This window comes from Lolium rigidum, chromosome 2 (genome assembly GCF_022539505.1).
Source record: "Lolium rigidum isolate FL_2022 chromosome 2, APGP_CSIRO_Lrig_0.1, whole genome shotgun sequence".
In the NCBI taxonomy this organism is placed as follows: Eukaryota; Viridiplantae; Streptophyta; class Magnoliopsida; order Poales; family Poaceae; genus Lolium; species Lolium rigidum.
In genome coordinates, this window is record NC_061509.1 from 39029820 (window position 1) to 39054135 (window position 24316).

Genomic DNA, 24316 nt, shown 5'->3' on the forward strand with positions numbered 1-24316 from the left:
ATTTCGCGGGGATGTCGCGGCGGAGGAGCCTGGAGGTGGCTGCACAGCGGACGAGGGTGCGGGTGTCGGAAAGCGCGATGATCTCGAGCAGTAGATCCGCCGGGAGCGTCCACTCGTCCGCCATCGGTGACTCCACGTCCTCCGGCATGCGTTTGTTTCTTCGCCGCCGTTTGCAAGCCACCATCCTGCTGTACAGTGGCGGAGCCAGAATTTTTATATTGGGTATTCGGTGTTAAAGAAATCCAACACAACCATATATATAATCTATGTAGTTTCACAATTAAAAGAACATAACTACAAATTGTTCATAGGATTATTTATATTTTTATCTTGATTTTGGCTTCCAACGTCAATAGGACGTTGACGTTGACGTTATGTTTACTTTCTTTGCAGCTTTATCCCACATGGGTTTCAAATCACTGCATTTTTGTCCTGTTTTTGCCTGGTCTTGATTTTTCAGACCTATAAATAATTGTTTAACTAATTAAGGAAGAACCCCAGTTAGAGAAAATCAAAACAGAAATTACAAGAGAAGCGCTTCTTCTTAGTTTTACCGTAGGTGAACACAGCTGATCACTTGTGAATTCACGGATTCACAAGATCGCCTCTGCCGTGGAAGATGTCCGTATCGGTTCGGATGAAGGCGACGGGCAGCGGCCAGGGAGCGGGCCGGGGCGCGCGGGAATTGGTTGGTTCACAGAATTTCTGCAGGGACTATGGCGGAGCGCCGCCGTGCGGCCGTGCGGGCACCTGGCGAGTGGCGATGGGCGGCTACACGAGCAAGATCGATCGATAGGCTAAAGAAGATGAAGGGGAGCGGTTCCGTATGGGACTCTGCTGGCAGCCCAACGAAAGAAAAACGCGGGCTGGTTCAGGTTGGAGCGGTGATCTCGGGAGGCCTCTCCAAAGCGGGCTGGTTCAGTTTTCGCGAGTTAACACCTACAGAAGAACTCTACTGTGTATATATACATGCATATAGGAGCTTATGAACTGAAAAAAATTGGCAAAAATTATTGGGTATTCATTGCATACCCATGAATAGCTCTGGATCCGCCCATGCTGCTATATGTATCTGTCTGTTCGCCGGACGTGGCTAGCTGCTAGTTGATCTGCAAAGGTGATTTGAGTTCGGCCTTGTACTATATCGCTGCAGATAAGATGATTGGGTTCTATTCGGAAAACTGAATCTGCCACGCATCCGAACCCCAAACAACCCTTTCGGTTCTCTCGCGCGCCCGCCTAGCCTGTGGATCTGGTCGCCTGACCAAAAATCAAAACTAGTCTTTCGCCGATATCATCTCTTTTCTTTCTCCCTTTTTTCTTCCCAGGCCGACTTCTAGTACACTAGTATTTGGTACGCCAACTCAGCAAGGAAAAAAGGCATCGCTCCATCAATCGATCTTATGCGAAAAATAAAAAACGGATATGGCCACGACAAACCAGTACCGTGTGTACACCATCCATAGGAAAACCAAGAAGACAACTCTAAAAAAAATCATCTACAGTGGCGGCTCATGGATAGAGCTCGGAATCAAGCACAAATAAATTAGATCGACATGCTAGTACCTGATGTTGCCCATCTAATAAGGAGTTGGATCCTGATGGCGACAGTAACACGGACCCTTGCCGCTGCATCGCATCCTCTGATGACCAATTGATCCAGAGTGTGAGCCCTCCCCTCCCCTCCCCTCCGCGAGCAAGAGTCAAAGTCTAAGTCACACGCGACGCACGCGTAGGTTCCACCCCTCCCCATATTTATAGACCGTAGGAGACCAAGACTGAGGACTTTTCGTTCGAATTCTAAAAAAAACTCGGCGCCAAACTTTGCCGCTAATTTTTTCGTCTCTGTTTTTGGTGCTTGCTACAGATCGAGCGGAGATGAAAAAGAAGAGCGACGGCTGGGATGCATGTGGCGCGGATAGCTGACCTGGTCATGTATGGGGTGGGGGAAACGGCAAATTCATATGGGCGTGGGCATGCATGAAATCCGGTGGCTGATTTCTATCCATATTAAGACTCTCGTTGATGAACCAATTCTCCTCCCTCATAACCGTTTGACCGTAATCACTCCATATTTTAAGGAGCAATCTCTCCCATGTTTCGTTCCAATGAAAATAACTGCATACATATTTATCGGAAACTACCAGCAAAATGAGCGAGTCTCTCCCTCCCGTATGTATGTTTCCTATAAACGAAAATTTTACAAGGGCGTCATAATCTTGAAAACTTCAACTCTACCGATGTCTCCGACCATGGCGTTGCTAGCCGTGATTATGCCGTCCGTGGCCACCGTACGACCGACGTCTTTCGCCGTGCTGTTGTCATACGTGGCTTGATCGGTGGCCGTGTTGTTCTCGTACCTGGCTTGACGGGTCGTGCCGTAGGTTTGGGCCTCGGTCATCTTGTACATGTGGCAGCGGCAACGGTGTAGCTACACTTAACCAGTCAACCCGAGTACGTAGCTACTCAATGGATCATCTAGTCACAATTTTTTTGTTGTCCTTGTACGACTAGGATACGTCAATGGCAGAAGAAGGGTATATACATCTTTTTTTTTTTGAAGCTTGGTTGTGGCTAGGTGTGGTGATTTTTCAAACGAGGTGTGTCATCATGGAAACTACCAGCTAAATGATCGAATATCTCCCTCCCATGACTGTTTTCAAATGGAAGTAAGGGTGACGCAAACCGTTTCCGTCCACGCGGTCGAAAATGTGTTAGGAACCTGGTCAGCGGCCCGACACATAGTGACCGGGCTATCCGCGGAGACGCAAACGCAGCCTAAATATGCGCCTAGGATGCGTCTCCGCGGACGCTGCAAAGACGCGACAAGTGGCCGCTTGCGTCTGGGTGAACGTTTCGTCGGGCCCGCCTAACGACCCTGGCTCGATGCGTCTTCTCAGCCGCGCCAGTACTGGCGACGAGACGTCGCTTCGGCAGTTTGTGCCACGTTAATGGCGATGCATCGCCTGCTGAGCGACCGCCGCCCACATCTGCCAACGAGTAATGGTGATGCCTCGCCTGCTGAGCGACCGCCGCCCACGGCTGCCAACGAGTAATGGCGATGCCACGCGTACCGTGCCCCTTGGCTGAGGGCTCCGGCATATATAAAGAGGGGCGCGTGCATATCATCTCCTCCAAACACAAACCCTAGCCACCGCACAGCCTCCACCGTAGCGACAGTAACACGGACCCTTGCCGCTGCATCGCATCTGATGACCAATTGATCCAGAGTGTGAGCCCTCCCCTCCCCTCCGCGAGCAAGAGTCAAAGTCTAAGTCACACGCGACGCACGCGTTGGTTCCACCCCTCCTCATATTTATAGAATGTGGGAGGCCAATATTGAGAACTTTTCGTTCGAATTCTGGAAAAACTCGGCGCCAAAATTTGCCGCTACTTTTTCGTCTCTGGTTTTGGTGCTTGCTACATATCGAGGGGAGATGAAAAAGAAGAGGGAAGGCTGGCATGCATGTGGTGCGGATCGCTGACCTGGCCACGCATGGGGTGGGGAACGGCAAATTCGTATGCATGGGCGTGGGCATGCATGGATTCCTCGCGGTTGATTTCTATCCATATTAAGACTCTGGTTGATGGCCCGATTCCCCTCCCTTCCTTCCTCATGAAGTCATAATTATTTAACTGTAATCACTCCATATTTCAAGGAGCAATCTCTCCCATGCCCCGTTCCAATGAAAATAGAGAACCACTAGGGATCGGATGCCGATCCATAGCGACCGATCTGACTAGCTGAGTTGGACTGTCAACAGAACGTGGCCTTCTTTTCTTTCATGTTTTGCATGTAACCAGTAATACTACGGATTCATCTAAAAAAAAAGTAATAGTACTCCGGATTTCATCTAAACATAAAGTAATATTGTACTCCGGATTTGCTTCCCCACCTTAACCACTCCCAATTACTACTCTCCGAAATTAACTGCTCCCATAAATCAGGCGAGAATTAAATCCGGGTTTCCCATTTTCAAAGAAAACTGTATTTGATGATTATTTTTTCTAATGCTACCAATATTTGCTTCAATTTCACGGCTAGTTTACTTGGATCCAAGAAAAGAAATATTTGTTCCTAACATAAAACTTCATATGTTTTCTCTCTAAAAAAAATGCATATGTTTTCGAATGCAGCAACAATTTGCTTCCCCGAGAAAGATATTTTGCATCCAGTACATCAGAATTTGCCTTGGTCGTGTCATTTTCCATTGCTTTGATCTGAAACTCTATTGTAGCAGTTCTTTATTTAAGGCAGCAAAACATTGCGTCTATGAAATATATTTTTGCTTCCTGTGAAATTTAAATTTGCTATGGTCTATTAAAAAAATCATGATTTTGCTTGTTATGTAAATATTTCAGTGACACTGAAAATATGTGTTTCTACGTAAGATTATTTTTTCTTCTAGCCAAACATACAAAATGGCTTTCCTAGTTTGCTTTGTACCTGAAAGAAATGCTTCGATTGTATACAAAATATTAGTGTCTTATGTAAAATTAAGTTTTGCTTATGCAATATTACAATATTGCTTCTGATGCTTAGAGATTTCTTTTTGAACGGAGGAGTTATTTATTTCCGTCGAACATAACGGTAAGTTCGGTATGACAAGTACAGCCGTGTCAAGCTAAAATGTAAAGTGATTCCAAAGAAAATGGCTCCATTGAATAGGGAATTTGCTTCCATGAAAATTGTGTCGCACTATGCTTGTACGGAAGCCACACTATCTGCAAGCGCACGGAGACGGCCTGGGTGCCGGCCGCCGTGCAACCATCCTTACTATCACAAAATCAGCTGGGGGCGTGGAAGCACCCGCAGAGGACGATAGAAGCTGAACGCCAGAACCGTCAAAGCACCCTCGCCAAGGACGCGGTGGAGGCAGCATGGGCGGGGGCTGTGGAAGCACCCTCGCCAATAACACAGTAGATGCGGCATCAGCAGGGGCCATGGAAGCACATGTGGACGACGATAGAAGCTAAACACCAGAACCGTCGAAGCACCCTCGCCGAGGACGCGGTGGAGGCAGCATGGACGGGGGTCGTGGAAGCACCCTCGCCAAGAACACAGTAGATGCAGCATCAGCGGGGGCCGTGTAAGCACATGTGAACGACGATAGAAGTTGAACGCCAGGGCTGCCAAAGCACCCGCGTCGAGGACGTGGTGGTGGCAGCATCGGCCGTGGCCGTGGCCCTAGAAGCTGAACGGTAGGACCGTTGAAGCACCGTCGACGATGATACAAGCGCAATGCCTGGGCCATCGAAGCACCCGCGTCGAGGATGCAGTGGAGGTAGCCTACGATGGGGTACGAGATGCATGCTGCATTGGATCGCCAAGCATACACCGCGCAGACACTGTTGCGAGCAAACCATGGGTCGTCTGGAAGGAGCATGACGCCGCCTCGACCGGACTCCATGCGCTTCTGCGAGAAGGCCCTGCTAGGGGAGGGGAGCTGGGTGGTGGTGGCGGTGTCTGTGCCTGGGACTGCTAGGGCTCCAACCATGGCGACCAACGCGGGGCGTTTTTCTTACCATGGCGTCCAATTGTTAAGATGGATGGATATGTGCGGTTTGAGATGCGTAAATGGCTCCCTCCGCCGATTTCTGGAATTAATCAGGAAAGGCACCCATATGCTCTCCTTATGCATTATAGAAGATGGAATAAAGAACAGTTACAAAATGTGACCCTTAAGACACACTCTTGGCAGTAGACAAAGTAGATATTATTCCTTCCGGAAAGGTGAATCAAAAAACTTGCCACCCGGTTAGAGCATCTCCACTCGTCCCCCCGACGAGGCCCCCGGCGAGCGTTTTTGCCATCCGGACGGCGTAATTCGGCCCAGTCGCGCCCCCGGTTCCTCGTTTTCGTCCGGATTTGGGCCTAAATCCATCCGGCGATCCCACGCCATCCCCGGCCCCGGGGGCGCTCGGGGACTCCGGACGAGTGAAAGCGGGCGTGGCCCCAACTTGTCGGCGACAATGGCCTCCGATCTACGGCAAAACCCTCGTCTTCCCGATCTACGGCAATACCCTCGTCGAACGAAAGCTTTGAACTCTCAAGTGGTGCAACATAGATAGATTATATATATATTTCGAATATAATTGGAATAAACATAAAAATTACATATAAAAACTTTAAAACTAAACTACTTCTTCTTCTTCTTAGAAGGCCCCGCCTCATCGTCGTCGCGGCGACGCTTCCGGCTCGTCACCTCCTCGTCGGAGGAAGTTGAGTCCTCCTCGTCGTCGTCCTCATCGGCCTCTTCGTCCTCCTCCTCCTGCTCCTCCTCCTGCTCCTGCTCCTCCTCCTCTTCCTCGGCCTCTTCCTCGGCCTGCTCCTCGGCCTGCTCCACGGCCTCTTCGTCCTCCTCCTCGTCGTCCCACTCGTCCTCGCTGGCCGGCGGGGGGGAATCGTCGCTGCTGGACGATGCGGCTGGATCCCACCAATGGCGCCATCCGGGCGGCTTCCCTCGCTGTCGGTGTCCGATGGCCAAGAGATATCGCTCATGGTTGACGGAGGATGGTGACGAGAGAACGGATGAATGGCTCAGCCCGTCGAAAACCGTTTATGTAGGTCTCTCGACGAAAGAGAGCGCCGGTTGCTCTTCCGCGGAGTTCGTGCTCCATTACGGCGGTTCTCGCATCGAGGCCACTTCGACCGTTCCCGACGAGTCGTTTCGGCTCTCCGGTCCACTTCGCGACGGTTCAATGCGGCGAGGAACTCCGACGATTGCCCTTCCCGGTGACTGCGCCGTCGCTATGCACGCGGTGGGTGCGCGTCCATGGGCTCGCGGCTGGAAAAATGGGCCTCCCCAGGCCAAAAACTACATCCATCCGGCGCTAAATTTCGCCGGATTTGGGCGTGGGGAGCCCAAACGAGTGGGGATGCTCTTAAACATGGAATCATTTTCCTTTGTGTTCTCTCCCACTGAGTCAATATTGATGTTGCCATCAGGTAGAAAATATGATTAACAAAAGTTCCAATGTATATTATCACATCATCAGACAAACACAAAGCAATGCGTTAGGGAAATATCTGTCACTTACCAGGGCGACTCCATTTAGTGTTAAGCTACCAAAAGCTGGATCACAGATCAACAGGTAGATGGATCACATTAAATTGCTGCAATATGAGTAACAAGGGGCAATGTTGCCAAATAATATAACAACGGAATCACATTTCTCCATAGCTGAATAGGTTGCTTGGGAAACACTCAATCCAGGACCTCAACTTGGACTTAGCTAAAGTATTTATAGACTGGACAAAATAGTTTACACCTAGTGATGCCAATACTGTCGCACACGACCGTTACGGTCCTCCATCTAGATTGTCAGAGAACAGCGTTCACCTAACAATGGAAGAACAAGCTGAAGTTTCCTTCAAGATTACCTTCAGAACCACGTGGAGCGAAGGCCTTAACAGCTTGTCGCACCTGCCAGCATGATAGAACATGATTAAACAACATCAACAATGGTAAAGTTTTGATTTTTTTTATTCAAGGGGCTAACCGTTTTCCTCTAGCATGCTTGTGTTCATGAAATCAAGTGCAAATTTATCTCTAGTTGTTGGTGCTACAACTTAACTGGTGATGTAATGACATGTGTGGACATAATGCAACTTTGGAGAGGTATTTTGGAAGCACTACACCAGCCGCTTTAAAATGGAGACGGAGATAGTGCATAGCAACAATTTTCTTATACAGATAGAGCAACAGGCTAAGAAGTTTACATTTAGGTACACATCAATGGAATTATTACTGCAAACACCTTCCATGTTGAGATAAAGGCTAAAGAGAACTGACGAGTCCATAGTCTACAGTCATAGTATTCCGCTTGAAATGTACCCGGAGAACATCATTATGCCATTCACGCATAGAACGGCACAAACTCCATACTCCAATCCTAAGGGGTGGAAATTAATGATTAGGATGTTTCGGTGACAAAATATGGGTACCGCAGATTCTCTGCTGAATCTGCTTCAGTACATGACAACGAGATCATGGAGGGATGACATGAACCATATATAAAGTGGTGAGTGATAATAGGAGCGACATGTGAGAGGAGTGTGTAGACAGTCACATATGTAATTGGAACAGGAGTACAAGACCAATCATATTGTTTCTTCAAAAAAAAAACTATCTAGGATTATCAGTAATCGTACTTATCCCTCAATGCATTAGTACTTTGTAACATGCTCTCAAGACTCTTCTAAAGTCAGAGACTACCAAAGTTACTAACAACACCAAACGGATCCACAAGAACCAACAGAAAAAATGTGGACCATGTTCTTAAATCGTTTATGATTGTCTTGCCAAATTACAGTACTCTATATCTTGGATAAACACACATGGAAAAATGGTCATGTTAATGGAAAGGTTTCAGTAAGTGCTAGGGGCATAGAGGGCCTAGAACCTAGGATGCCTAGGCATTTTGTGTTGTAGCTTATCAGGATGAAAATTTTCATGTTAAAAATAGCTATATATTAGAATACAGAAAGCAATAGATACAAATAAAGATAGTTCATATAGAAGTAATAGCTATCGCATAGAAGTAGGCAAATGTCATGGAATGATAGTCAAGCTCTTAATTCGGTAGATCACACTGCAAAACTAAATTTCTTAATTCCAGAATCCTAATCGATAGTCAAACTCAGCGTAGTATTTTCATCCTCTTCTTGAATGTCTCCTCAAGGGAAGACAAATCTTACACAACACCCACGTGTTTTGGGGGTAATGATATGTGTTCTGTCAGGCCTAGCCAAAAGTAGCATAGGACAACGACAATCAAAGTAGCAACTTCTATGACAAATTTGAGTTACATGGTGTATGCGATGCAACTATTTTTCTGTTACCTCTCACCCGTGTCTATGCTAACGAAAACATATCAAGCACATTTGCACACAATCCAGGTAAAATAGAAAAAAAAATCTGCTGAACAAATGGTTGGCTGGTAACGTTTTAGCAAGAGTACCCGCAAGGATATTTGGAACAATATCAGAAAAGTGAAGTAAAGCAAAGGAGATATGAACACTATAGCAATAAAATTTTCAGCCTATATCGATTTTCTACTTTTACCTAACCTTTTGACATGCTTGAGGGATGGAGCATTATCCAAATACGAAACGAAGGCGATGTATGGGCTCACCTTGTGCACGTTCTTGTTGACATCGTAGCATCTGTCCTTGAGCGACAAAGACGACTCCTTGAGCATGTCCTGGAACCTTCGCATCCCGCACATGGCCGCCGCTGGTATCTATGACAAGGACAAGGGGTGTTCTTCAGGATCATTGGAGCCATGGTACAACGTGACGATGATAAGAAACTAGAGTCACCATCTTGCCTGTAATGACTTAAAGACAAACAACAACCGCTATCAGGGTCCCAGGTTCGGAACAAGGAATGCGTTTATGCTATGAACGAAAAGGAGAAGATGCATTTTCGGACCATGCAATACATCTAGGCTCTTAAAAGCGTGTATAATACTACTGTTTACCACGTCTGCAAGTGTTAGCACTGTTATTAGTTTCTTCTCTTGCACAATAATAATGTTCAGATTACACAGAAATACATACTGAATAGTTGAAAATATAAATCCCCCTTTTTAAAAGCTAGTGAAAAATAGAACTCTTAAATATTCCTCACGTATCATGCATAAGAACCACCCACATCATATGAACTCCAATGTCAATGTGCATTGAGTTGTAAAAAAAAGTATATTGCATAGTACTATGATAATGCAGAGCGGGAATAAGCTTCATACAAGATTCTAAAGGTGAAGAACTCCATAGTAGGACAAGATTCAGTATCTAATTAGGTAAAAAAAAGAAAAGAACAACAAGGATCTTTCTAAAAACTACTATGACTATTTTGGCTGCACCAGGTATTCACCTTATTTGGCGGAAATCTTAATACTAACACAAATTTCTTGCTGTCGGAACTACTCTTTGAAGATATTCCCATGATTTTTTTTTATAAGATGTACATGTACCTTAGAGACTAGACCATCAATCTCCCATGAGTGCCGGTGTGGTTCTTGACTTATTCAATCCAGATGGGACTCTTCTTCGGCGGGCACTGAAAAGTAAAGGCTACATACAGCAACAGGCACAAGCATAGGCATAGTGAGTCCAGCCCCTACCGCATCAGAGCCATCACGGGGAAGAAGAAGACAAGCCGCATTCACAATTGACAAGGAAATATTTCAGCATGGAGAGGAAGGGGATCTATCAGATTCGGTTCTAAATTCTATACCTCAACGCTCCTGACGGCTTTCGTGCAGGATGACGAGAATCTGGTGTTAGTATGAGTTGTTTGCGATGTGAATGAAATCAATTACCTGCAAAACAAACACAAGCAGCTGACGTTTATAGCTGGGAGTTTTCCAGCGAAACGAACCAACCTAGCGTTTTTCTTACAGATTTGTGTCTTAAATGCTTCACCACCACTTTTACCTACACTAAGGTATGAACCTCACAAAAGTTGAGCATGCACAAACCAGATATTAACTGAAGATATCATTTTACTCATAGCACAAGAAGAGCTTATTATTAAGCCTAAACCAAGTAAGGAAATCAAACCAAATAGTCAACCACTAATAACAACGTCACCTACCTAATCAAACCATCAGGATTTGACTTCTGAAATCTAATGCCAAAGATGACAGAATTGATAGCAATGGACCTACCGAGCAACAACGTGTTTCTCGTAAATCTACAGAAGTCAATAGATCAAGTATGACAATAATAAAACAACAGAGATCCCAAATAAAGATAAAGGAACCACTACTAAAAAATATAGAGATAGAACAGAACATATAATTTTGACATTGCAAAATTAAATTTGAATCATAGAAAAAAAATTGGTAGGAAATCAATGGAACTTGACGTCAGTATTACAGATTTGACAGCATGGCGCATTGAGTGAACCAATCAGTCCCGAAAGATGGTGTCTTTTGTTACTGTTTTTCACCATTGTCCAGCCAAGTTATTATCAACAATAAATAGATGAGAAACACAACAACGTCAAGACCAAAAAGAATGGTAGAAGAAAAAACTAGTGAACAGATTAGCTCTAATATGGCCTCAGACATCCAAGGAAGAATGTAACAACATTAGCTCTCAAGCCTGGTTGGGGGAAAGCTGGTAGGAGGCATATGTGAAATTTTTCAGAAACAAGCCCTGATATTGACATTAACGGGCATACATTTCCATCCACTAAATTAAATAAAACCAAGTGGAAGAAGAGACAAATATCTAAGTCTAGAATTACAGTAGACATCCAAGGAAAAATCTAGCAGCATTAGCTCTCAATCCTGGCAAGGACAAAGCTCTTAGGATGCAACTACGAATATTTTGATAAACAAGCCTTAATTTCATCATCACTTGCAATGCAAGAGCGGATTGGATATACTATGAAGACTGCTAAATTTTATTTTGAATAGAGAATACGAACAAGGGAAAATAAAAATGCTCATACACATCCAAGGAAGGAATTAACAACATTAGCTCTGGAGCCTAGCAAGGAAAAAGTTCCTATTTAGCAACTATGAATGTTTAAAGAAACAAGATCCTTAACTTTATCATCATCACCATCTTTTGCCAGTAGCAAATGAACTTCAACTAAATTAGATATGCATGAAGAAGAGGAAATTTAATCACAATAATCAGGTTACTATCAATATGTGAAAATTAATTCTAGGCCCAATCATAGATCTTATGGCAATGCCTGTAGCTATGGGGGAAGGCCTAGTAACGACTCATATATGAAGGGCTAGTAGCAATTAGAGTAAGAAGTGGATCAATCAGAAATTAGAGCACGACTCATATATGAAGGGCTAGTAGCAAGGTTTACATAGCATGGAAGTAGACATGCAAGATAACCAACAACCTACATTAGGGATCTACACAAAATAGTAACATAGTTGCTGCAAACTGAAGCTGGCATTCATACCACGACAAAGCCAGTAAAACCAAGACAAAGACTGCATCAACATAATACAACATAATGTGTATCCCATAAGAAACAAAGACACCAGGCTCATAGCATAACTAGGAAGAAAAAACACCAGGCATCACACCACCATATACGAAAGCACGAAAAGGAGATTTAAGGGAGCAAAACATTTAGACGCCGTCAGTTTTGCAACATACACCAAGCACTAGAGTTACCTTACCCCAAATAACATCACACGAACAACTATGATTCTAAGTGACGATAGTCTTGTATGAGCTGCCAACATGTCATGCTAGACAGCATGTGTCTTCGACTGTTAGACATGCAATTTTTCTATCGCAACATGACTAAAACACATCGAAATCTGCAGTTTTCACTCCGATGAGCAGGGGAACAACTAGACCTGTTAATAAAATATCAAGATTGAGCTAGTTTGACCTCAGTGCTTTTCAGGTTTGTAGGAGGCATTTCTTTTCACCCCAGATTCCACAAATATCTGGAACAAAAGTGATATAGGGGCTCACTCTTGTTGATGCAGTAGCCGTTGTTGTACACATCTGGCCGACGAGCACTTTCACAACGGCGTCACCGGCGTGCGCCTCCTTGAGCATGTTTCGCTTGGTGCAATCCAAAACCCCACCTTGGTGTACATGCAAATAAAAACACTATAAAATTACAATATAATACAAAATGGCAATCTAGGCTAATCAACTAATTAAAGCCATGCGATGGTGCTAGCTTTTCTTAGCATCTCTTTTTTCAAAGAAGAATCAAATTGTTGGTCATCAAATCTATATTACGAATTGGTTAATTAATGATCAAAAAGCAAAAAAAATCAAAATGTATACATTAAAATTCAACTTTTGCAGAATCAAATGCGTAGAACTTTATAGCCAGACAAATTATAGGTCGGTCTCATTCATTAGCTGTAGCACCTCTAGGAAACGTGCTAGTAGCTGGTATATGAAAAATATCATGGCCTTGAAACAGGAAGAATGTTCATAAGAATAAACTAATAGCTGCTACAATGAACACTCGATGGAGGTCAGACATACAATTTGCAGCTAAACATGTGTCTTGCTTCAACCTGGGCAGGCGGCACCCACTAGTCCTCCTGGATCCCGCACACCGCCACCACATCCCACACCTCAGGCAGCCTAGAGTTGGCCCCGTCGCCTGCCTTCCTGGGAACTTTACATATGGAGCTATGGTCTTTGCTGCTGCTACTTATATGTTCTGAAGTCTTTTTAGTTCACAACTAGTATGTGCCACTATCCAGCAGGGAATTGCAATGTCTCTATCTGGCACTGCAACTGCCTTGCAGTGTACTGCTATAATACAAGAACCTATATTTACCAACCTAATTCTCTGTGTTTATTTGGACGAATGGTTCAAAGATTTTTCTTAAAGGATGGCTGCTACAATTGGATAAGTCATGTATCCATGAACATACAAATGCTCATGTAGCAGTTTTTTCTCTTCCACACATCTATTTCTATGAATCTGACACTGGGCTTAATAACAAAACACAAACGTCTTTCTGCATTTGTGATTAGAGTTGTGCTTCCAAATTAAGACATGACTGAATATACATAATACTGAAAAAGTAAAACCAAACAGTGTTTTTTTCGGGCAGCAATCAGTACCTTTGGAAGCTGATGTCGACAAACTCCTGAACGGCAGTGTCAAGGTCACCGTGGTGGCTCTTGCATGCCAACAGCTCGACCTCCTGCCCTGTGCATACACGGCCTCCATGCAGTCGGGCGCCACCGTCCAACATCATCAGCGAAAGAGGTCAGTGAGCTGCGGGGGCTGAACTCCAATCATAGGCTGGTTAGAATTTTTTACACAAAATTAGATCATCATTTGTGCATATGACTGAAAAAAGAGACGGGGAATAGTGCAAGGGACTTTTGCAAGATGGAATTCATAGTTTTTCATGATTTATATTTTTCACCGAGGTGGGATTTAATTATAAAACATTTTTGGTTCACATTATAATGTTTCAAAGCTTATCATTTCTTGCATTCCTACACAGAAACATAAGGTAACACCATCATGACAAGAAAATTAGACTATACCATGGCAACGCACCGTTGAGACCAGTAACACCACTTGGGGTACAGTTGGTGGGTTTTCCTCTGAAAGTGGGGCTTCTGATTACTCCTACTGACACCAGAAAACATAGAAGACAAATTACAAAACAAGGACAAGATGCTAGGAATTTCAATGAAGGAGAAGATTTTACAAGGATGTAATCTTGCAGATCTCAGGTTATTCCCTGTTTGCTTGTACTGAGGAAATCAAGTGTCTAGGATTCTTTTCTCAACACCTAAAGACAAAAATAAAAAAGAGTGAATTATACCTTCATGAGATAAACTTCTCTTGAGGTATACGAGAAATGAAAATAAGCCGCAGCTATTGAACAGAGTTGTCCATCTAAATTAATTAGAGTTACAATGGATACACCTAACACCGACAGAAGAAAGCAAAACCAAACAACATATACATCAGGCAGCAATCCATCTGACCACTCCTAAATCTAGTATGGAGTACCATAGAAATCGGAGTTAGCTATCTCATTTGCTCGGAATTTATTTATTAGATCTATCATTGAGTGTAATGATGGATTTGTTAATAGATCAATTCAAGAGCTGCAAACTCAAGAGACGAATAAGGATGTGACAATTTTTATTGTAATATCTGTTCCATTACTTTGTTGATTAAATAACAAATAAGTAATTATTCGAGCACATGGCAACTACAAATAACAGTTGTGGCAACAAACAAATTACATAATAATGAGGGAAGGTACCACTGCAGTAAACAAACTAATTATCAGATTTATGATGGAAATGACCATAGAAGGTACGAGCTAGATAATTTCGAAGCAGTATTATCACTAAGATCTGGAGGAACAAAGAAAAACCAAACAACGTCTCCATTGGGAAGTAAGCCAATCAAGCGCCTAAAGTCGTACCTTGCGGGCGACCGGTTCGACCTCGTCCACGTACGATGTGGCTGCACAGCATGGAGCGCACGATGACAATCCGTGTGACCAGCGCCACCATGGCTCGGCGCCGCCTCTCCCATCGACGAGCCTTGGGTGGCATCAGTCGATCTGATGCAGGGGAGATGAGGCGGCAGCGGACGCGTGGGGAAAATAAAAATTGGATGTGTTCTCTCCAAATTGGGACCGGTGGACTGAGCTATATCTTAGACCTACAAGCGAAAATGTATGTGTATGGCTGGTCAATTGGATGTGTTCTCTCCAAACGTCAGAGAGATCGCAGGTTCGAATCCCATCTTTTCAAATTTTTGTTTGCGTCGGCGTTTGTTCAGTTCGCTGTACATCTCGCACACGTTACAGAGTTGGAGGGGTTGAAAGGGACAAAATTCAGAGATCAAGAACTGGTCCATAACAAGACTATATACGGTGAGTTTTAAAATAGAACATGTACTAATCGTTAAACGTAAGTGCACAAGTGAACATGTACTAACTACTTTATACATTTACAAAGGGAGACCACGAGGTTCCAGAGTTGCAACATTCAGAGATCAAGGTTCAGTTTGCTGCTACTTTACAGTTTTTCCTCTTATTCCTAGTATTTATTTGATTATTTCTTGATTGATGGCTCGTGAAGCTCCGGTCAGGGTATGGCTGCAATCTCATCTGCTACGTTGGTGAACCTCAAAATCCAATCAAGTTCTGAAAAATGAAGAGGTGGGATGGAGAAAGAGAAAGCCCTATGATTAATTGTGTTAATGCAGACATTTTTGGAAGATGAATACTGGGATTGGAATGAATAAGAAGGCAAATACATGAACCTACATGTTGCTTGGCAAGTGATCTTACAGGAACATGCCAACATCTCCTCCGATCCCATCTCCAGCAGGTATCACCATATCTCCTAGCCCTGCACAACAAAGTACAGAATTTATTACCCAAACAGAATTGTGCTGAGTTAGATCAAGAAAATTACCACTAAGGTCTTAGGGAGATCGAGATGTCCCAGGTTGCGGCCGCCGGAGACAAGCATCAGTGTGACCTCGATCGCCACCAATCCACCATGTATGGCACACAGCATGCGTCATGTCCGCCCGCCGGCATGGCCTTCCGGCCTCCTCACCATGCCGTGCAGCGACCATTGGTTGAAGCTGACGAGTTTTGTGGAGGAAGGATGAGAAGACATGGGTGGAGGATGAAGAACACAACATGGTAGGGAAAATTTATAGAGAGGGAGCGCGGGCATCTGCGAGCAGGGGGAGCGGGGAACGCGGAGAGACGATGGATGAGGTCACGATCCGCGCGACGAGTGCGAGGTGAGCCGGCAGCCATTGGATGGAGAGGGAGGGATCAAGGAATCCCGCCATGCCGTCGCTGGGTTTTCGGGACAAGGAATTGGGAAGGTGGAGAAATTATTGAGTAACAGATTTGCATTGGCTTAATTGATTTGCCTTAATCGCGGAGGAGATATACCTCACATGGATTTCCTTTCGTTTTCTACCACGTCAAACGAAATAACGGAGGCCGAACATCTCGACAGCTGACGATCAACCGCGAAGCTGCCCCCCGCGCTCACGTCACGTGAACGCTGAGTCTGAGCAACACGCCATCACATTACAGAGAACCAACGTCCTGCATGGCGTGCGATCATTGCATCATCTGCTACTGCTAGTGGCCTCCTGCGATGGGTAGGAAAATCTCAAGTTTTTTTTTTTAGATGACTAGCTATATCATGTTGTGTATACACCAGCCCACCAGAGCTAGCTACTAGGACGTGAGGTTGATGAGTTTTTTTTTCATTCCATGCAATGCTTGACACCACTTGCACCATCGTCGCCGCATGTGGAAGCTTTGTCGTCCTCCACTAGTAGCACCGCTGCCCGATCCTTGAACCATCGATTGTTGTCGATCGAAGCAACATCGGACTGCTATTGCACCACAAGCGGACTAACTTAGCAGAAAAGGTCCAACACCGCATCATTTGTAGCCATGGCCGCACCAAAGGCGGGGGAACGGGCATTGTAGTGGGGGAGGCGGGGCACCTCGAAGAGTAGCGTTGTCGTCCAGCCGGATTTTGTGGGAGGTGTGCACAGAAGCACTTCGACGGCGAGGAAGCAGAGGGTTGGTGTGGCGGTGCCATGGGGAAGCGCGTGGAAAACCGAAGTCGTCCTAGAATCCACGCATGGTGGAGCATAGCGCCACGATGCAGGAGTCTGTGCATGGGTGGCGAGGCGATGTTGTGCAACCAGTGCGGAAGCGTGGGGGCTCCGTCGGCCGTTCGGGGTGCAACGGAGGATGCGGTGCACAGGTTCCACCGGGGGAGATGAGGGAGAAGAAGTGGGGGGGGTGCTGGTAGCCGGCGAGCTGCGGGATTAGGTAGCCAGCGTGGTGGCGGTGCGACCGCGTAACAACGTGATAGCGTCAGATGCGTCATGCTCACGCCAGGAAGAAAGTAAAACGAGAGGTTAAGGAAAGAGATAAGGTGGGCCATCCGGACACACACACCAGATGCGTGAGCCGAAGGGTGGAGGATACGCGAGCCTCGGACTATTTCAGATCATTATCCTTTTATTTATACATGAAGGTTTATATATGCTCTAACTTACAGATGCTTGTATACGTAAAGATTCCAAATCTTTTCGTTGACCTACTACACATGTTTCCTCGAGTAACCAAAGATGTTATGCTACAATTAAAGCGCAAGTTTTGAATATGAGGTTCGGGGTTGTGGAGGGAAGGAGAGGTAACGATCTCTGGATGCTTGAGGTGGCACTTCTGTCGAAAGTGGTGATTCAATATGATTTTCCTCTTTTATTGTGTTATAGTGGGTCATAGGAACATGAAAATCCCCAAAATACACCACGTATGTACTTACAAGAGATCAGTCAGTGGCCTCATAGTGGGGGTTACGCACTATGAGTCGACAATATTCGCGCTCCATAATCATGTTTGCAGATGAAGTGCCACTTCAAAGTTATGTATTGGTTTTTCTTTTTTAAACCGCACTTAAATACTCATATCACCCCCCATGAACGAGAGTAAGTGTTTTGACCATTGCTCACGCAATTTGAATCGAAACCCTGTCTAGTGGGACCCACAACATGTAACCCCTAGCTACCCGTCAAGAGTGGTAATTTCATGTGGCATTCCTCTTTGTTTGTGTTATAATAGGTCACATGAACATGAAACCTCAAAAAAGATGTCAAGTTCTTACAAGAATTGGGGTCGTTGGCGTCTAATTAGGGGTTTTGCACCTTAAGTCTCGAATCTTAATTATGAGTGACTTAATTTTTTAATATGTGAAATCTCAGAACTCCATCCACATTCATAAATTTTGAATTTACTTAATATTATCTCAAGATTCCCTCTGGTTGACCCCGTGAGAGAGTTCCCCCCTATACGTCCTAAAACCGCCTAAGTGTCGTCAACGCATGTGCGTGAAGTCGGAGTTCCCCAAGGGTCCAATATTGGATCCAACAACATCTCACCACAGTTGTGTACGCACCTTGTGGACACAAACAAGTTTTGGGGGCATTCCCACCCTCCGATGTGCGGCATCCAAAGAAAACCTAATCTGTTGACCGTGTGGTATCCATCATTGACTATATCCTAGCGATGGTGCCCCGGTGTCATTATGCCTTAATTTGAGCTTGGTTAGCTCATAGGGACATGTTGTGGCAAGGATGGATCCATATTATCTCAATATTTCATCCGGTTCGCCCCATCAGGGAGTTCCCCTCTATACGTTCTGGACTGTCTAAGTGCCGCCAATGGATGTGCGTGAAGCCAGACAATCCCAGGGGTCCAATATTGGATCCAACAACATCACACCACACTTGTATACACACCATGTGGACGCACACAAGTTTTTGGGGCATTCCCGGCCTCCGAGGTGTGGCATCCAGAGAAACCCTAAATCCATTGACTGTGCGGTCTACAACATTGACTACATCCCAACGACAGTGCCCCGGTGGAATTATGCCTTCATTTGAGCTTGGTTAGGTCATAGGTACATGTGGTGGAAATGATGGATCCATATTATCTCAAGATTCCATCTGGTTCACGCCATGAGGGAGTTCCCCCTATACGTCCTGAAGCTGCCTAAGTGTCGTCAGCGCATCTGCGTGAATCTAGACAACACGAGGGGTCCAATATTGGATCCAACAACATCATACCACACTTTTGTACACACCATGTGGACGGACCATGTTTTATGGGGCATTCCGAACCTCCTAGGTGCGACATCTAGATAAACCCTAATCTGTTTCCGCGCGGTCCACAACATTGACAACATCTCATCGGCGGTGCCCCACTGGCATATGCTTTCATTTGAGCTTGGTTAGGTCATATGTACATGTGGTGGTAAGTATGGATCCATATTATCTCAAGATTACCTCTATTTCACCCCATCACGGATTTCCCCCCCTATACGTCATGGAACTGCCTAAGTGCCGTCAGCGCATGTGCGTGAAGCCAAACAACCCTAGGGGCCCAATATTGGATGAAAAAACATCCCACCACACTTTTGTACAAACCATATGGACACCAATAGGGGCCCAATATTGTTTACACACCATATGGACACACAAAAGTTTTAGGGCATTCCCTACCTCCGAGGTGCGACATGCAGAGAAACCTCAATCCGTTGAACGCGCGGTCTAGATCGTTGACTACATCCCAGCGTTGGTGCCCTGGTGTCATTATGCCTTCATTTGAGCTTGGTTAGCTCATAGGGACATGTGGTGGCAAGGATGGATCCATATTATATCAATATTCCCTCCGGTTCACCCCATCAGGGAGTTCCCCCTATACGTCGTGGAATTGCCTAAGTGTCGTCAGTGCATGTGCGTGAAGCCGGAGTTCCCCAGGGGTCCAATATTGGATCCAACAACCTACTACCGCACTTGTCTACACACCATGTGGACACACACAAATTTTGGGGGCATTCCCACCCTCCAAGGTGCGGCATCCAAAGAAACCCTAATTTGTTTCTGCACGGTCCATAACATTGACTATATCCCAGCGACGGTGCCCCGATGGAATTATGCTTTAATATGAGATTGGTTAGGTCATATGGACATGTGGTGGTAAGTATGGATCCATATTATATCAAGATTCCATCCGGTTCAACCCATCAGGGACTTCCCCCTATACGTCTTGGAAATTCCTAAGTGTCGTCAGCGCTTGTGCGTGAAGCCGAAGTTCCGGAAGGGTCCAATATTAGATCCAACAACATCCCACCATACTTATGTACACACCATGTGGACGCACACAAGTTTTGGGGGGCATTACCACCCTCCAAGGTGCGGCAACCAGAGAAACCCTAATCCATTGACCGCGCGGTCTACAACATTGACTACATCCCAGCGGTGGTGCCCCGGTGTCATTATTCCTTAATTTGAGCTTGGTTAGGTCATAGGTACATGTGGTGGAAATGATGGATCCATATTATCTCAAGATTCCCTCCGGATCACCCCATCAGGGAGTCCTCCCTATACGTCCTAGAACTGTCTAAGTGTCGTCAGCGCATGTGCGTGAAGCTGGACAACCCTAGGGGTCCAATATTGGATCAAACAACATCCCACCACACTTGTGTACACACCATGTGGAAACACACAAGTTTGGTACTCCCACCCTCCGAGGTGCGACATCTAGAGAAACCCCAATCCGTTGACCACGTGGTCTAGAACATTGACTACATCCCAGCGGCGGTGCCCATGTGTCATTATGCCTTCATTTGAGATTGGTAAGCTCATAGGGACATGTGGTGGTAAGGATGGATCCATATTATCTCAAGATTAACTCCAGTTCACCACACATAATATGTAAAATATGGATCACAAGCATATAAAATTTAAAAAGTTGACACACAATAACGATACACTTAAGAACTAGACCCACACACGAACTAAAACACTTAAAAAATTTACCCACACACGAACAAAACACTTAAAGAACTAGACCCACACGATGAGCTGGACACCCGGACTCGACATTCAAATTACTCGGCACACACATACTAATAAATTTGTCAAAATCTTCCTCGTCGCTGGGGCTGTCCTCTGAAATGGTTGTTGAGATGCAGTTCACCCACCGGTCATCATTAGGCTCCCATGTCGATGCCTCTCCTTTAGCGTTCTCCGCTTCATATTCGGTCCTCCTTTGCTGCTTTCCTGCCCTCTTCGCTCTCCTCTCCGTTTGCCACTCCTTCGAGAATGCATGCGGGGTTGCCACGTCTTCGGGATGGTCTCTGCGCCACTGCGCCATGGACCACTCATCCGCCTGGGCGATGGAAATCCGCCGCTAACCTTGGCGGTAGCGCCGTGCTTCCCCCTCTGAGCGAAGTGGCGGCTCAAGAGCGAGACTCTTGGCTTCGGTCAGAGACCTGACCTCCGGGAAGTTCATTTGGTTGCGCGGCCGGGCAAACCTCCACTCCACAGCGTTGTATGCGCGGGCAACATCCTCCTTCCCGTAGAAGGTGCTGAGCCACACACGCACTCCAGCGGCGGTGATTTCAGCCGCGAAATGGCCCCCTGGCCGCAAGCGAACGCCGATGAAGCCCGTGTTGCTACGGCGGCGAGGAGCCATCTCAACGGCAGCGGAGCTAAGAGGATTCTGTGGTGGTGTTGGAGGAGAAGTGCTTCCGGTGGTGCTGTGTTGGAGGAAAATTGCCAAGACATGGCTATATGTAGGGAGGCGAGGGGCTGAAACGGCGGGAGAGAATGGGCGGGAGAAAAAATGGCGGGAGAGAAAGGGCGGGAGAGAACGGACGAAAAGCTTGGCGGGAGAAATTGAACGGGTGAGAGACAACATCCGCAATGTCATTTCATGTGGGCATGGATACAGCAGGGTTTACGATTTTTTCAAATTGATAACAAATAGAACCATGATTGGTACTAATAAATAAATAACTACAAATGTAATATAAGATAATAACTAGGAGTGAAAAAAAGAAAAAAAAATAGGGAGGTGCTACGCTGAGGGTGGCCGTCGACATAGAGAAAAGAAAAAAAGGGAGGAGTCTATGCCGAGGGGAGCCCTCGGCGTAGCTGTGACGTCGTGGCAGCGCCGTCACGGCCTTGGCTTGGTGGGGCGCATGCCCAGGCCTATACCAACGACCCGCGATGCGTCGAGGGCAGCCGTTGGCGTAGCATTTCCTTACGCCAAGGGCATTAATTGCTACGCCGACGGCCCTTCTGGCGGACTGTACCTTTTGAATCGTTGCATTCTCTCTTGAGCTAACCACACATAGACGCTCAGGCAGCAGCCAACACTTGATCCATCTTATCGTATGTGACCAGCTGCAAATTTTTCGTTTAACTGAAAAAATCCCGCGCTATCTTCTTCTTTTTTAGGTGCTATCTGAAATTTCCAAAAATTGACATGAGAAAGAAAAGGCAGACCACGACTTGGACCAACTTGGGCCATCGAAATTGAGTTGGGCCAAGACGAGACGAGAACCTCATTCCATCTCATCGTATCCTCCAACTTCCCCGCGCCGCCGCCGCCGCCTCAACGCCGGCCGCACCAGCCCCTCCGCCGCTCGCCGCCAATCCAGCTTCCTCGACGCCGGACACCCAATCCCCTCTGCCCACCTGTTCCACCCGCTGCAGGAACCGCCTCCTGGACCCGCTGTCGAGGCTCAAGACGGCCCTGGACCTCCTCCATGGCGTCCGCCACGGTAAAGTCCCGATCTCCGCTTGAAGACCTCAATTTTCTTCCTATTGCTCATGCTCGATCTGCCCCGTGCAGAAAATTTGAAGACTGCTGCACGGCCAAGGAGAGATCCTCCTCAGAAGCTGCAGCTGCAGCTGGGCCGACGCCGACGACCACGCACAAGGAGACGGCGACCTGGACATGATCGTCCAGGAGGAGGGGCTCGCACAAACCGACCCCGACCATGGCGACGCCTTCAAAATAAGGTCCTCACCTTTTTACCCATCTTTCTGCCGTGCACTAACCTACTTCTTCCCCACGATGACATGTTTGTGTGCACCTCTTTACACATGAGCATATAGCCGTACCTATTTTCTCTAAACATTTGCCCGGAAAATGTGCTGCTGATGATTCAGGGCATCTTGTAGTTACTTTAGGAATTGACCAACTTGTTAATGCTTCCTGATGCTGGCTTCATTCTTATTATTTGCTTATTATGCTACAGTTCCTCATGTTGTTAGCTCTGTTCCTGACATATGCAAATTATTTAGGCTCTTGTGTTGTTCCAGTTGAGTGGATAGGTAAAAATATGTATGGTTTACTGTACTAGTAGCTGATTAATGTACTACTTGTTCTACTAGTACTTGGACAAACATGTAATTTTTTTTCCAATTCTGCATATATATGTCCACCACCTATCTTATGCTGCTCAAAGCTTTGTTCAGAAGTCGTCGCCTAATCGTCGCCTAAACGGCGTCTAGTCGTCCGGTCGCGCTGGAGAGGACGACTGGGAGCGACGCCCAGAAAATTCGAGTTAGGCGCGCGCCCAGGGAAAAAAGGCGACGCCCCGCTCGCTTGGGCGTCGTCACGGGCTGTTCGGTCGCTCGCCCAGGGCAGTTGGCGAGACCAATTGGGAGGGAATCGGGAAAATTGGCGCGTACCAGAGAGGGGGAAAGGTAAATTGAGCGGGAGAGAGAGGGAATCGAGCGGGAATCGAGTCAATCGACCAGAGACCTGAAGAGAATCGAGCGGGAGACAGAGAAAGCCGGAGGCACATCGGGTCGGAAATAGGGAAGCGGAGTTGTGCCGCCACCACCACCAAGCCAAGGCGCTAAGCATCTTCGTCCTCTCCACCTCCGGTAAGCCTCCTTCCTCTGCTTCTCTCCTCCGCCTCCCTCTCGTGTGCCGCTCTGCTCCTCTCCTCTATAGCTCTGCTTCTCTCCTATGCGGTTCTTCCCCTGCTCCACCAATCTTCTCTATTTTTATTTACTCTCATATTGCAGTAGGTAGTCACCTCCTCCGATGGATCCTGCAGCTGCCGGGGCATATGACAACCCAGCTTTGCAGTATGCTTTCTGGCCAGATTCAGGGAGGAAGGATAACCTCTGCTGTATGCTGTGCGGTCAGAAAGTCAAAACTGGAGTTGGAAGGTTAGTGTGGCACCTTGCTGGAGGTTCCAGTGATGTGAAGGAGTGCCCCGAGTCAACCACAGAGATTAAGAAGGAGATGAGAAGCTACTTAGATGGAAGGAAGTTCAAAGCCATAGAGCGAATTATTGATGCGGAAGATGCAACTGAAGTTCAAAGACGCCGTTCTATCATCTACACAATATGACTACAGGCTTAGGGATGTGTGTTAGAGTTATGTCAACAACTACTAATTGTATTAGTTTGCGGTATTTATATTGTTAAATCTTCCAATTTGCTGC

General features: G+C 46.2%; 1 long non-coding RNA gene and 2 other non-coding genes across 3 annotated transcripts; all 3 read right to left on the bottom strand.

Moving 5' to 3' along the window:
* Positions 1-10873: 10873 nt before the first annotated feature.
* Positions 10874-10969, bottom strand: LOC124693705. Its single transcript, XR_007000167.1, has one exon. It is a non-coding gene; the product is annotated as a small nucleolar RNA SNORD96 family (small nucleolar RNA).
* Positions 10970-11258: 289 nt separating this feature from the next.
* Positions 11259-11379, bottom strand: LOC124693665. The gene has a single exon (XR_007000134.1). It is a non-coding gene; the product is annotated as a small nucleolar RNA SNORD14 (small nucleolar RNA).
* Positions 11380-14064: 2685 nt separating this feature from the next.
* LOC124689124 lies at positions 14065-15014 on the bottom strand. The gene is made up of 3 exons (XR_006998718.1): positions 14926-15014; positions 14194-14277; positions 14065-14111 (listed from the first exon to the last, which is right to left on the bottom strand). It is a non-coding gene; the product is annotated as an uncharacterized LOC124689124 (long non-coding RNA).
* Positions 15015-24316: the final 9302 nt, after the last annotated feature.